Below are 14,435 nucleotides of genomic sequence, written 5' to 3'. Positions count from 1 at the left end.
TTAGTAGCAGCTAAAAGGAATGCCCTCAGACAGAAGCAGCGAGAATGGGAAATATCCAGACCAGTTGATGAGTCATTTAATTTAAACTAGAAGGAGCCCCTATCGCGGGACAGATGGGTGCTAAATCTGAACCAAGTCCCACTGAGAAAAAGACAACAAAAGCCCAATGTGAAACAGCTAATGTTCACTCAGTGCCTAAACTTCCCAAAAGACTTGTGGGTAGAAAATGCACAGCCAGAGTTGTTATCAATGGCGTTGAATGTAGTTGCTTGCTCGACTCAGGCTCTCAAGTAACCACTATTGCCAAATCCTTCTATCAAGAACACTTACCTGATCATCCTATAAAACCCATCAGTGATCTCCTAGAGGTCGAAGGTGCGAATGGTCAGACAGTCCCTTACTTGGGATACATTGAGACGAGTATCATGTTCCCCAAAGATCTCGATCAGTCAGAGCTTGAACTATCTACTCTTGCCTTAGTTGTCCCTGACATTCGCTCAAACTCAGACACACCTCTACTAATTGGCACAAATACACTTGACCCCTTATATGAGCATCTTTGTGAGAACACCTTACCTGACTTTAAGGTACTCCCTTATGGATACCAACAAGTGCTAAAGACATTAGCATCCAGAAAAAGACAAAGTGACAGTGGCAAGATCGGCTTGGTAAAACTTCAAAGTAGAACCCAAGAAGTCCTTCCTGCAAATCAAAAGCTACTAGTGGAAGGTTTTATGCATGCTAGCCACGCTAAGCCTGAACAGTGTGCACTTATTGAACAGCCCACTACCGGCTCCCTACCTGGTGGTGTGTTTGTAGATTGTTGCCTTATATCTCTGCCAAAGCACGGACCTTATAAAGTTCCTGTGTTGCTGAGAAACGAGACTAACCATGACATTACATTGCCCACTAACTGTGTAATTGCTGAGCTAGTTGCCCCTGACTGTGTCATGCCATGTCCTGAGCCTGAGAAAGGCGACCAAAAGGTGTCTGCAACGTGTAACTCTCAGCAGCAGACTTCAACCTCAAGACCCCCTCTCAGTTTCGACTTTGGTGAATCACCACTATCTGAAGAGTGGAAAGAGAAGATAGCTGAAAAGCTAAACACCTTCTCTGATGTTTTCTCACACAATGATCTTGATTTTGGGCATGCCACACATGTAAAACATCACATCAACTTAAAAGATGAAACCCCCTTCAAACAGAGATCTCGCCCGATTCATCCCTATGATTACGAGGCAGTTAAAAAGCACTTACAAGCCCTCTTAGATGCAGGCATAATCAGAGAATCTGAATCTCCATTCTCATCACCGATAGTGGTGGTCCGCAAAAAGAATGGTGATGTGCGGTTATGCATTGATTTTAGGAAGCTTAACTTGCAGACCATCCGCGATGCCTATGCCTTGCCAAACTTAGAGGAGTCATTTTCTGCTCTTGCAGGATCTCAGTGGTTCTCTGTGATGGACCTTAAGTCAGGGTACTATCAAATCGAGATGTGTGAAGAAGATAAGCCAAAGACAGCCTTCGTGTGCCCCTTCGGCTTCTACGAATTTAATCGTATGCCCCAGGGAATAACAAATGCCCCAAGCACTTTCCAAAGGCTTATGGAAAAGTGTATGAAAGACATCAATCTGAGAGAAGTGTTAGTCTTTTTGGATGATTTGATAGTCTTTTCCAGTTCCCTTGAAGATCATGAGACCCGACTCATTCATGTTCTTGAGCGACTCAGAGAGTACGGGCTGAAACTCTCGCCCGACAAATGTCGTTTCTTCCAAACATCAGTCCGTTATCTAGGCCACATTGTATCTAGAGACGGCGTAAAGACTGATCCCGAAAAAACTGAAGCACTCAAGACTTGGCCGAGACCCCAAACCTTAAAAGAACTCCAATCGTTTCTTGGTTTTACCGGTTATTACCGGAGATTTGTCAAAGATTACTCAAAAATTGTCAAGCCCCTCACCTCCCTCACAGCTGGCTATCCTCCGAGACGAAAGCATAGTAAAAACCCACCCAGTGATCCAAAGTATCTGAACCCCAAAGAGCCCTTTGGTGATCGTTGGGGACCAGAGTGCCAGAAATCGTTTCAAACTATTATTGAAAAACTCACCACCTCACCAGTCCTTGGGTATGCTGATGCAAAGCTACCTTACCGGGTACACACAGATGCCAGTACAACCGGACTTGGGGCAGCTCTTTATCAAGTGCAGAATGGAACCACACAGGTTATAGCCTATGCAAGTCGTGGTCTATCCCGTAGTGAAGCTAGATACCCCGCCCACAAGTTAGAATTTCTAGCTTTAAAGTGGGCCATAACTGACAAGTTTCATGACTATTTATATGGAAACACATTCACAGTCATCACCGACAACAACCCATTGACTTACCTTCTGACCACAGCAAAGCTTGATGCCACGAGTTATCGTTGGTTGGCTGCATTGTCCACCTATAACTTTGACATTAAGTACAGAGCTGGGAGACAAAATCTTGATGCAGATGGACTATCTAGGAAACTACATGACAAACCTGAAGACGATCCAGTTTTTACCCAGGAATGTCAGCGCATTGATAAGTTCAGATCCCATCTCTTGTCCTCAGTCAAAGATGTCGAGCTCCAACTTCAATCCGATACCGTGATGGCAGCCTGTCAAAGATATATGGCTATGGATCAGACTGAACCCTCTTGTGCTCTAGTCCAGTCACTTGCCATGTCTGCAGGTGCCATTCCAGACATGTTTCAAGAAGAAGGCAATGATAACAATCTCCTAGCCTTACCCAGATACACCCATACTGATCTTGTCAACCTGCAGAGAAAAGATCCAGCCATTAGTAAAGTCATCAAGCTGCTGGCAGCTGACTCACGTCCACCAGCCGATACTAAGTCTGAGTCTCACGATGTTCTCTTATTTTTAAGGGAGTGGAAACGTCTTGACCTCCAAAATGACTTACTGTACCGGAAACGCCAGTTGGGGCCAGAGACCTTGTTGCAGTTAGTCCTTCCTGATTCCTTACGCCCTACAGTTATGCTTAATCTTCATGACAACATGGGGCATTTAGGGGTCGAACGCACACTGGAACTCATTCGGTCACGTTTCTACTGGCCAAAAATGGCAGTTGATGTCGAAAAGAAAGTGAAAGCTTGCGAGAGATGTGTCCGTAGAAAAGCCCTGCCAGACAAGGCTGCTCCTCTGGTAAATATTAAAACTTCCAGGCCCATGGAGCTAGTCTGCATGGACTTCCTCTCAATAGAACCAGACAGAAAAAACACTAAAGATGTCCTAGTGATCACGGATCATTTTACAAAGTATGCTGTGTCCATTCCAACCAAAGACCAGAAAGCCACCACCGTTGCAAAGAACTTATGGGAGAACTTCTTAGTTCATTATGGCTTTCCAGAGCGACTTCATAGCGACCAAGGGAGAGACTTTGAATCGCGTACAATCAAAGAACTGTGCTCTCTGCTCGGTATCCGCAAAGTCCGAACAAGTCCTTATCATCCTCGTGGCAACCCTGTTGAGCGATACAATCGCACATTACTCAGTATGCTTGGTACCTTGAAAGACACCGAGAAACATCACTGGCGTGACTTCGTAAAACCACTTACTCACGCTTATAACTGTACAAAAAATGATGTAACAGGCTATTCTCCTTATGAGTTAATGTTTGGTAGACAGCCTCGCTTGCCCATTGATATTGCCTTTGGCCTGCCACAGCCAAACAAGCCACAGTTGACTCACTCTCAATACGTCAAGCAGTTGAAAAGCTACCTCGAACAGAGCTACGAAATAGCCATCAAAAACTCCCAGAAAGTAGCAGACAAAAACAAGAAACGGTTTGACAAAATCATCCGTGAATCCACACTACATGTGGGAGACAGAGTCTTGGTTCGAAATCTCCGCCTGAGAGAGAAGCACAAATTAGCGGACAAATGGGAGCAAACAGTGTATATTGTTACCAAACAAATGGAAAACTTACCAGTATACACTGTAAAACCAGAAAACGGAGATGGACCCAACAGAACGCTCCACAGAGATCTGTTACTTCCCTGTGGATTTCTCTCACCAACAGAGCATGAACCCGAGCGAGTCACAAAAACTAACAGACCACGCACAAGACAAAGTTCAGCTTTGGAAGTTGACTCCGACCAAACACTTGAGGAAGAGGAAGATGAGTTTTCTTACCCTGAACCTCCACAAGTGAAAAACAGACATTTTTACCAAGTATGCGCCATACCGCCTACCCAAGGATTCAAACAAAACAAAGATCCTGTAAATGATAACGAACAACCTAACACATTACCGGACATGACAGACTTACCTGAAAAGGAAACTGAGAACGAAACTGAAACATACTTACCTGAAGGCGAAATTGGAAGTTCAACTGACACCAACTTACCTGAAATGGACCGTGAAACAGACCTACCTCAGACAGAACGTGAAAGTGAAGCAAACGTATCACCAAGTGAAAGTGACACAAGCCTACAAAATAACACACCAAGTGAGTCTGAAACAGACACTCGAAAAGACAAAAATGTTTTGTCGACCAGTTTGTCAGATTCACCGTTGTCAGAGAACTCAACTCATCAACTTTCACCTGAAAGACAAGTTGAAAACGATGATGAACCTGAAACCTTGCAAACAGAAACACAGATCAGAAGATCTGAAAGAATTCGCCAACCATCCCAAAGACTCACTTATCCTCAGCTAGGTAACCCACTAGTAACAGTGGTTAAATCACGCTTTCAAGGATTGAACAAAGCTTTCATCGACTCCCTTGCTCATGATGTTACCTATTCCACCAGAGCCATGCACGGGGACGTGCATGAGATTTAAGAGGGGAGGATGTAACCCAGTGAGTTTACACGACTCAGTAATGCACTACAACATGTTATTGTTAATTGGGATTTATCATTACTCTGTTAATCACTGAGTTGATCAAAAATAAATCAATAATAAAAGATAAATACTATAAATATAAGAATAAAACCCAAAGAGTATATTTAACACCCCTACTGGTTAGGAAGGAACAAGCCCCGCCTTCCCCTGCTCTGTACCGTCACGTGCTCAGACACAGAGAGAGACGGAGGTGCACGAGACCATCACTGATTTTCACCGCCAAGCTTTTCCCTGGAAAATAACTATTAACTTGATAAATTGAGCAAATATCCATACCGGAGATCTGCATGGACCTTGGAGAAACGGACCTGATTTATTGTGAACATTTCGGACCTTGAAACCATCGCGGTGAGTCAGAAGCTGTTAAGCTAACCTTGAAGCTAAAAAGCTAACAAGAAGTTAACAGGGAATATAATGGCCCGATTTCAATGTTGTAGATCTGCGCGGGAGCGGATGAAGTGGACAAGATCCTCTCTGAGAGTTGAACAAGATCCTCTCTGAGAGTTGAACATTAGAAGTGTGCTGGTGAGTTAAACTGGGACTGGGCGAATCAGGCTAATTGAAAAGCTAACTAGCCTAATGCTCATAGCTGTAGCTGACCACGTTTTCACTGTGGGAGAACACACGGGGTTTCTCACTGAGTTCAGCCATTTTGAGCACTCAGCTTGTGTGCTGATGATGTTCTAGTATTACTTGTTGAATATTAAATGCACTAAAATTAGATGATGGAATAAGTTAATGTTGATCTTAAAGGTCATGAATCTACTTTATTTTGTTACATTTGATGCTCGAGCGGCACTGGATAGATGTCAGTGTGTATTCTTACTGTGCTGATACGTTACCACATACTGTAAAACTACAGCCTGTGGGTTTTTGTATATTCTTTTGGTAATTTTATTCTGTACATTGAGTGTAAATAATATATTGCTTCATTGCTATGCAGTGTAAAGCAATGCTCCTGTAATTCAGTTAAAGGGCAATACTGTAAAAAAATAATCTACCATAGTTTATGGTTTATTTCTGATTTCTGATAGAAATGTGCACCTTGACGATAGAATAAGCTGATTGTGATTTAAAGATTGCATTCATGATTAAGATGCACTGTATAGACTATAGTTAGAAATTAGAATTAATGTTTTGTGCTTGTTTTGTTATAGCACTTACATTATTTACATATGGCCATGTATATCATTAGAGTGTGAACTGAATTAGTAATAGTCCTGTTGTTTACAGGCTAGGTTTTTTTTATGGGATCGTGAGACCTGGATCTCTTCCTGACGAGGAAGATGGCGAGCCTTTCCCTTTGAACCGAACCGAACCACAGCCATTCTGAGTTGGCCCAGAAGGGCAGGTTGCTCTTCTCTCACGAACAATTGCAACAGTGCGGTAGGACGAAATCGCACCAATCACAAACTTTTGACCTGTTGGATTTGACTTGACTGAACACTGACTATTAAGCCGGCAAGACTGACATATCTGAGCTCAGATAGGATTCTGACTGTTATTATTATTGCTGTCACTGTATTTTATTTTATGTTTTCATTCCTGTTCATAAAATGCTGTTAAATTGTTGCTAAATAGTTTAATACAATTCATAGCAACTTTACCTGTGGCTCCAGTCATTCTTCTCCACGCAACTCCCTTTATCCCTCCTGCGAATCTAGCTATTGGCCCATTCTCTCCATCTTACTTTAATTTCCCCTACCCTATCCTGTACTGGGCTACAGAAAGTGGCGAGCCAGCCAGGAGGGTTTGCAGAGTTGTTAGTCCACCCAAAATTTAATAAAACGATTAAGAGTGCCTGGAGCTTCACAGTGACTTGTATTTTTTTTCTACTGGTACTTTTACGTGTCCTAACCATGGAAGTTGTGAAAACAGAGAATGTTAAAGTTCAAAATGCTGTCTTGGTCAGTGGTTTAACTAACACAGACATTGATAAAGAAATAATTGAGTTCTTAGAAGCTTTCGGTCCTGTCAGTAGGCAGATTAAGCTACCAACTGGTGGTCAGATTATTGTGGAATTTCAACATGAGGCTACTGCTAAAGAACTAGAGAAAAGATATTTGCCTTATGACAGACCTTGCACTGTGAAACCTGAAGTTGTCTATCACGTTCGAGACCTAGCCAGTGCGTATAGCATTGAAACCAGCGCATCAGCTACTGTAACTTACCTGTCACAGCTTAAAGATGTGGCAGCACGAAGCAACCGATCGTTTAAAGACCTTTTGATGGATGAACTAGCTAAAATTGGGGAGTCATTGGGAGGGGATGTCCACACAGTTGAGCCTTCCACTGAACAAGAGCCAGTGCCCCACAGTGATGAGGCCCTACCTTCTTCTCCTTTAACACCCAATAGCAACCATGTAAGTGCCTTGAATACTCACCCACCGGCAGAGGCTGAGAAACAAACCCCTCAGATTCCCACCAACCTTTTAAGCACACCTGAAGTGCAGCGGGTTATTGTAGAGCACATTGTTAAAAGCAGTGAAGTCATTCCCCCACCAAACTCGCAATACAGACTGAAACCTTTTTCAGGGAGAGTTCCACATCCTCCTTTCGAAACTGACTATGACACTTGGCGCAGCAGCGTAGAGTTTTGCTTGACTGATCCCTCGCTCACCGAAACTCAAGTTGTGCGAAAGATTGTTGAAAGTCTTTCACCCCCTGCAGCGGACCTGGTGAAAGCTTTTGGTCCAAAAGCAAACCCCAAAACTTACCTTGAACATCTTGATTCTGCCTATGCAACTGTAGAGGACGGTGACGAACTCTTTGCTCGCTTCTTAAACACCAATCAGAATGGAGGTGAAAAACCCTCACATTACCTGCAAAGATTGCACACAGTGCTAAACCTAGTCATAAAAAGAGACGGAATTGCTTCTAGTGACATCAATAAACAGCTCCTGAGACAGTTTTGTAGAGGGTGTTGGGACAGCTCATTGATTGCAAACCTTCAACTTGAACAAAAGAAAGACGACCCACCTCATTTTGCAGAGCTACTCCTCCACCTACGCACCGAGGAGGACAAACAGGCAAGTAAAGCAACCCGCATGAAACAACATTTGGGGATCCAAAAGACTCGTGTTTATTCTAACGTGCAAACCACACGCTCTCAAGGTAGGAACGATTATGAGCATGAAATGGACAGCAATTCGTCTGACCTCCAGAAGCAAATTGCTGACCTCAGGTCTCAAATCGCACAGCTCAGAGCTGATAAAACAGAGAAAAGATCGCAGAAACTTCAAAAGGAAGCAAAAAGGAACCCAAGTACCAAAACTCAGAACAAGCCGGGACAGATACCACAAATTGCTGCAGTGTCAGCCAAACCCAAACCTGGATACTGTTTCAAGTGTGGAGAAGATGGTCATATCGCTTCCAGCTGTAGTAATGATCCCAACCCAGCATTAGTAGCAGCTAAAAGGAATGCCCTCAGACAGAAGCAGCGAGAATGGGAAATATCCAGACCAGTTGATGAGTCATTTAATTTAAACTAGAAGGAGCCCCTATCGCGGGACAGATGGGTGCTAAATCTGAACCAAGTCCCACTGAGAAAAAGACAACAAAAGCCCAATGTGAAACAGCTAATGTTCACTCAGTGCCTAAACTTCCCAAAAGACTTGTGGGTAGAAAATGCACAGCCAGAGTTGTTATCAATGGCGTTGAATGTAGTTGCTTGCTCGACTCAGGCTCTCAAGTAACCACTATTGCCAAATCCTTCTATCAAGAACACTTACCTGATCATCCTATAAAACCCATCAGTGATCTCCTAGAGGTCGAAGGTGCGAATGGTCAGACAGTCCCTTACTTGGGATACATTGAGACGAGTATCATGTTCCCCAAAGATCTCGATCAGTCAGAGCTTGAACTATCTACTCTTGCCTTAGTTGTCCCTGACATTCGCTCAAACTCAGACACACCTCTACTAATTGGCACAAATACACTTGACCCCTTATATGAGCATCTTTGTGAGAACACCTTACCTGACTTTAAGGTACTCCCTTATGGATACCAACAAGTGCTAAAGACATTAGCATCCAGAAAAAGACAAAGTGACAGTGGCAAGATCGGCTTGGTAAAACTTCAAAGTAGAACCCAAGAAGTCCTTCCTGCAAATCAAAAGCTACTAGTGGAAGGTTTTATGCATGCTAGCCACGCTAAGCCTGAACAGTGTGCACTTATTGAACAGCCCACTACCGGCTCCCTACCTGGTGGTGTGTTTGTAGATTGTTGCCTTATATCTCTGCCAAAGCACGGACCTTATAAAGTTCCTGTGTTGCTGAGAAACGAGACTAACCATGACATTACATTGCCCACTAACTGTGTAATTGCTGAGCTAGTTGCCCCTGACTGTGTCATGCCATGTCCTGAGCCTGAGAAAGGCGACCAAAAGGTGTCTGCAACGTGTAACTCTCAGCAGCAGACTTCAACCTCAAGACCCCCTCTCAGTTTCGACTTTGGTGAATCACCACTATCTGAAGAGTGGAAAGAGAAGATAGCTGAAAAGCTAAACACCTTCTCTGATGTTTTCTCACACAATGATCTTGATTTTGGGCATGCCACACATGTAAAACATCACATCAACTTAAAAGATGAAACCCCCTTCAAACAGAGATCTCGCCCGATTCATCCCCATGATTACGAGGCAGTTAAAAAGCACTTACAAGCCCTCTTAGATGCAGGCATAATCAGAGAATCTGAATCTCCATTCTCATCACCGATAGTGGTGGTCCGCAAAAAGAATGGTGATGTGCGGTTATGCATTGATTTTAGGAAGCTTAACTTGCAGACCATCCGCGATGCCTATGCCTTGCCAAACTTAGAGGAGTCATTTTCTGCTCTTGCAGGATCTCAGTGGTTCTCTGTGATGGACCTTAAGTCAGGGTACTATCAAATCGAGATGTGTGAAGAAGATAAGCCAAAGACAGCCTTCGTGTGCCCCTTCGGCTTCTACGAATTTAATCGTATGCCCCAGGGAATAACAAATGCCCCAAGCACTTTCCAAAGGCTTATGGAAAAGTGTATGAAAGACATCAATCTGAGAGAAGTGTTAGTCTTTTTGGATGATTTGATAGTCTTTTCCAGTTCCCTTGAAGATCATGAGACCCGACTCATTCATGTTCTTGAGCGACTCAGAGAGTACGGGCTGAAACTCTCGCCCGACAAATGTCGTTTCTTCCAAACATCAGTCCGTTATCTAGGCCACATTGTATCTAGAGACGGCGTAAAGACTGATCCCGAAAAAACTGAAGCACTCAAGACTTGGCCGAGACCCCAAACCTTAAAAGAACTCCAATCGTTTCTTGGTTTTACCGGTTATTACCGGAGATTTGTCAAAGATTACTCAAAAATTGTCAAGCCCCTCACCTCCCTCACAGCTGGCTATCCTCCGAGACGAAAGCATAGTAAAAACCCACCCAGTGATCCAAAGTATCTGAACCCCAAAGAGCCCTTTGGTGATCGTTGGGGACCAGAGTGCCAGAAATCGTTTCAAACTATTATTGAAAAACTCACCACCTCACCAGTCCTTGGGTATGCTGATGCAAAGCTACCTTACCGGGTACACACAGATGCCAGTACAACCGGACTTGGGGCAGCTCTTTATCAAGTGCAGAATGGAACCACACAGGTTATAGCCTATGCAAGTCGTGGTCTATCCCGTAGTGAAGCTAGATACCCCGCCCACAAGTTAGAATTTCTAGCTTTAAAGTGGGCCATAACTGACAAGTTTCATGACTATTTATATGGAAACACATTCACAGTCATCACCGACAACAACCCATTGACTTACCTTCTGACCACAGCAAAGCTTGATGCCACGAGTTATCGTTGGTTGGCTGCATTGTCCACCTATAACTTTGACATTAAGTACAGAGCTGGGAGACAAAATCTTGATGCAGATGGACTATCTAGGAAACTACATGACAAACCTGAAGACGATCCAGTTTTTACCCAGGAATGTCAGCGCATTGATAAGTTCAGATCCCATCTCTTGTCCTCAGTCAAAGATGTCGAGCTCCAACTTCAATCCGATACCGTGATGGCAGCCTGTCAAAGATATATGGCTATGGATCAGACTGAACCCTCTTGTGCTCTAGTCCAGTCACTTGCCATGTCTGCAGGTGCCATTCCAGACATGTTTCAAGAAGAAGGCAATGATAACAATCTCCTAGCCTTACCCAGATACACCCATACTGATCTTGTCAACCTGCAGAGAAAAGATCCAGCCATTAGTAAAGTCATCAAGCTGCTGGCAGCTGACTCACGTCCACCAGCCGATACTAAGTCTGAGTCTCACGATGTTCTCTTATTTTTAAGGGAGTGGAAACGTCTTGACCTCCAAAATGACTTACTGTACCGGAAACGCCAGTTGGGGCCAGAGACCTTGTTGCAGTTAGTCCTTCCTGATTCCTTACGCCCTACAGTTATGCTTAATCTTCATGACAACATGGGGCATTTAGGGGTCGAACGCACACTGGAACTCATTCGGTCACGTTTCTACTGGCCAAAAATGGCAGTTGATGTCGAAAAGAAAGTGAAAGCTTGCGAGAGATGTGTCCGTAGAAAAGCCCTGCCAGACAAGGCTGCTCCTCTGGTAAATATTAAAACTTCCAGGCCCATGGAGCTAGTCTGCATGGACTTCCTCTCAATAGAACCAGACAGAAAAAACACTAAAGATGTCCTAGTGATCACGGATCATTTTACAAAGTATGCTGTGTCCATTCCAACCAAAGACCAGAAAGCCACCACCGTTGCAAAGAACTTATGGGAGAACTTCTTAGTTCATTATGGCTTTCCAGAGCGACTTCATAGCGACCAAGGGAGAGACTTTGAATCGCGTACAATCAAAGAACTGTGCTCTCTGCTCGGTATCCGCAAAGTCCGAACAAGTCCTTATCATCCTCGTGGCAACCCTGTTGAGCGATACAATCGCACATTACTCAGTATGCTTGGTACCTTGAAAGACACCGAGAAACATCACTGGCGTGACTTCGTAAAACCACTTACTCACGCTTATAACTGTACAAAAAATGATGTAACAGGCTATTCTCCTTATGAGTTAATGTTTGGTAGACAGCCTCGCTTGCCCATTGATATTGCCTTTGGCCTGCCACAGCCAAACAAGCCACAGTTGACTCACTCTCAATACGTCAAGCAGTTGAAAAGCTACCTCGAACAGAGCTACGAAATAGCCATCAAAAACTCCCAGAAAGTAGCAGACAAAAACAAGAAACGGTTTGACAAAATCATCCGTGAATCCACACTACATGTGGGAGACAGAGTCTTGGTTCGAAATCTCCGCCTGAGAGAGAAGCACAAATTAGCGGACAAATGGGAGCAAACAGTGTATATTGTTACCAAACAAATGGAAAACTTACCAGTATACACTGTAAAACCAGAAAACGGAGATGGACCCAACAGAACGCTCCACAGAGATCTGTTACTTCCCTGTGGATTTCTCTCACCAACAGAGCATGAACCCGAGCGAGTCACAAAAACTAACAGACCACGCACAAGACAAAGTTCAGCTTTGGAAGTTGACTCCGACCAAACACTTGAGGAAGAGGAAGATGAGTTTTCTTACCCTGAACCTCCACAAGTGAAAAACAGACATTTTTACCAAGTATGCGCCATACCGCCTACCCAAGGATTCAAACAAAACAAAGATCCTGTAAATGATAACGAACAACCTAACACATTACCGGACATGACAGACTTACCTGAAAAGGAAACTGAGAACGAAACTGAAACATACTTACCTGAAGGCGAAATTGGAAGTTCAACTGACACCAACTTACCTGAAATGGACCGTGAAACAGACCTACCTCAGACAGAACGTGAAAGTGAAGCAAACGTATCACCAAGTGAAAGTGACACAAGCCTACAAAATAACACACCAAGTGAGTCTGAAACAGACACTCGAAAAGACAAAAATGTTTTGTCGACCAGTTTGTCAGATTCACCGTTGTCAGAGAACTCAACTCATCAACTTTCACCTGAAAGACAAGTTGAAAACGATGATGAACCTGAAACCTTGCAAACAGAAACACAGATCAGAAGATCTGAAAGAATTCGCCAACCATCCCAAAGACTCACTTATCCTCAGCTAGGTAACCCACTAGTAACAGTGGTTAAATCACTCTTTCAAGGATTGAACAAAGCTTTCATCGACTCCCTTGCTCATGATGTTACCTATTCCACCAGAGCCATGCACGGGGACGTGCATGAGATTTAAGAGGGGAGGATGTAACCCAGTGAGTTTACACGACTCAGTAATGCACTACAACATGTTATTGTTAATTGGGATTTATCATTACTCTGTTAATCACTGAGTTGATCAAAAATAAATCAATAATAAAAGATAAATACTATAAATATAAGAATAAAACCCAAAGAGTATATTTAACACCCCTACTGGTTAGGAAGGAACAAGCCCCGCCTTCCCCTGCTCTGTACCGTCACGTGCTCAGACACAGAGAGAGACGGAGGTGCACGAGACCATCACTGATTTTCACCGCCAAGCTTTTCCCTGGAAAATAACTATTAACTTGATAAATTGAGCAAATATCCATACCGGAGATCTGCATGGACCTTGGAGAAACGGACCTGATTTATTGTGAACATTTCGGACCTTGAAACCATCGCGGTGAGTCAGAAGCTGTTAAGCTAACCTTGAAGCTAAAAAGCTAACAAGAAGTTAACAGGGAATATAATGGCCCGATTTCAATGTTGTAGATCTGCGCGGGAGCGGATGAAGTGGACAAGATCCTCTCTGAGAGTTGAACAAGATCCTCTCTGAGAGTTGAACATTAGAAGTGTGCTGGTGAGTTAAACTGGGACTGGGCGAATCAGGCTAATTGAAAAGCTAACTAGCCTAATGCTCATAGCTGTAGCTGACCACGTTTTCACTGTGGGAGAACACACGGGGTTTCTCACTGAGTTCAGCCATTTTGAGCACTCAGCTTGTGTGCTGATGATGTTCTAGTATTACTTGTTGAATATTAAATGCACTAAAATTAGATGATGGAATAAGTTAATGTTGATCTTAAAGGTCATGAATCTACTTTATTTTGTTACATTTGATGCTCGAGCGGCACTGGATAGATGTCAGTGTGTATTCTTACTGTGCTGATACGTTACCACATACTGTAAAACTACAGCCTGTGGGTTTTTGTATATTCTTTTGGTAATTTTATTCTGTACATTGAGTGTAAATAATATATTGCTTCATTGCTATGCAGTGTAAAGCAATGCTCCTGTAATTCAGTTAAAGGGCAATACTGTAAAAAAATAATCTACCATAGTTTATGGTTTATTTCTGATTTCTGATAGAAATGTGCACCTTGACGATAGAATAAGCTGATTGTGATTTAAAGATTGCATTCATGATTAAGATGCACTGTATAGACTATAGTTAGAAATTAGAATTAATGTTTTGTGCTTGTTTTGTTATAGCACTTACATTATTTACATATGGCCATGTATATCATTAGAGTGTGAACTGAATTAGTAATAGTCCTGTTGTTTACAGGCTAGGTTTTTTTTATG

Source organism: Rhamphochromis longiceps, linkage group LG22 (genome assembly GCF_057381845.1).
Source record: "Rhamphochromis longiceps isolate RC_006_pf linkage group LG22, R_longiceps_female_GT1.1, whole genome shotgun sequence".
Taxonomy (NCBI): domain Eukaryota; kingdom Metazoa; phylum Chordata; class Actinopteri; order Cichliformes; family Cichlidae; genus Rhamphochromis; species Rhamphochromis longiceps.
This window is presented reverse-complemented; position numbering follows the sequence as displayed.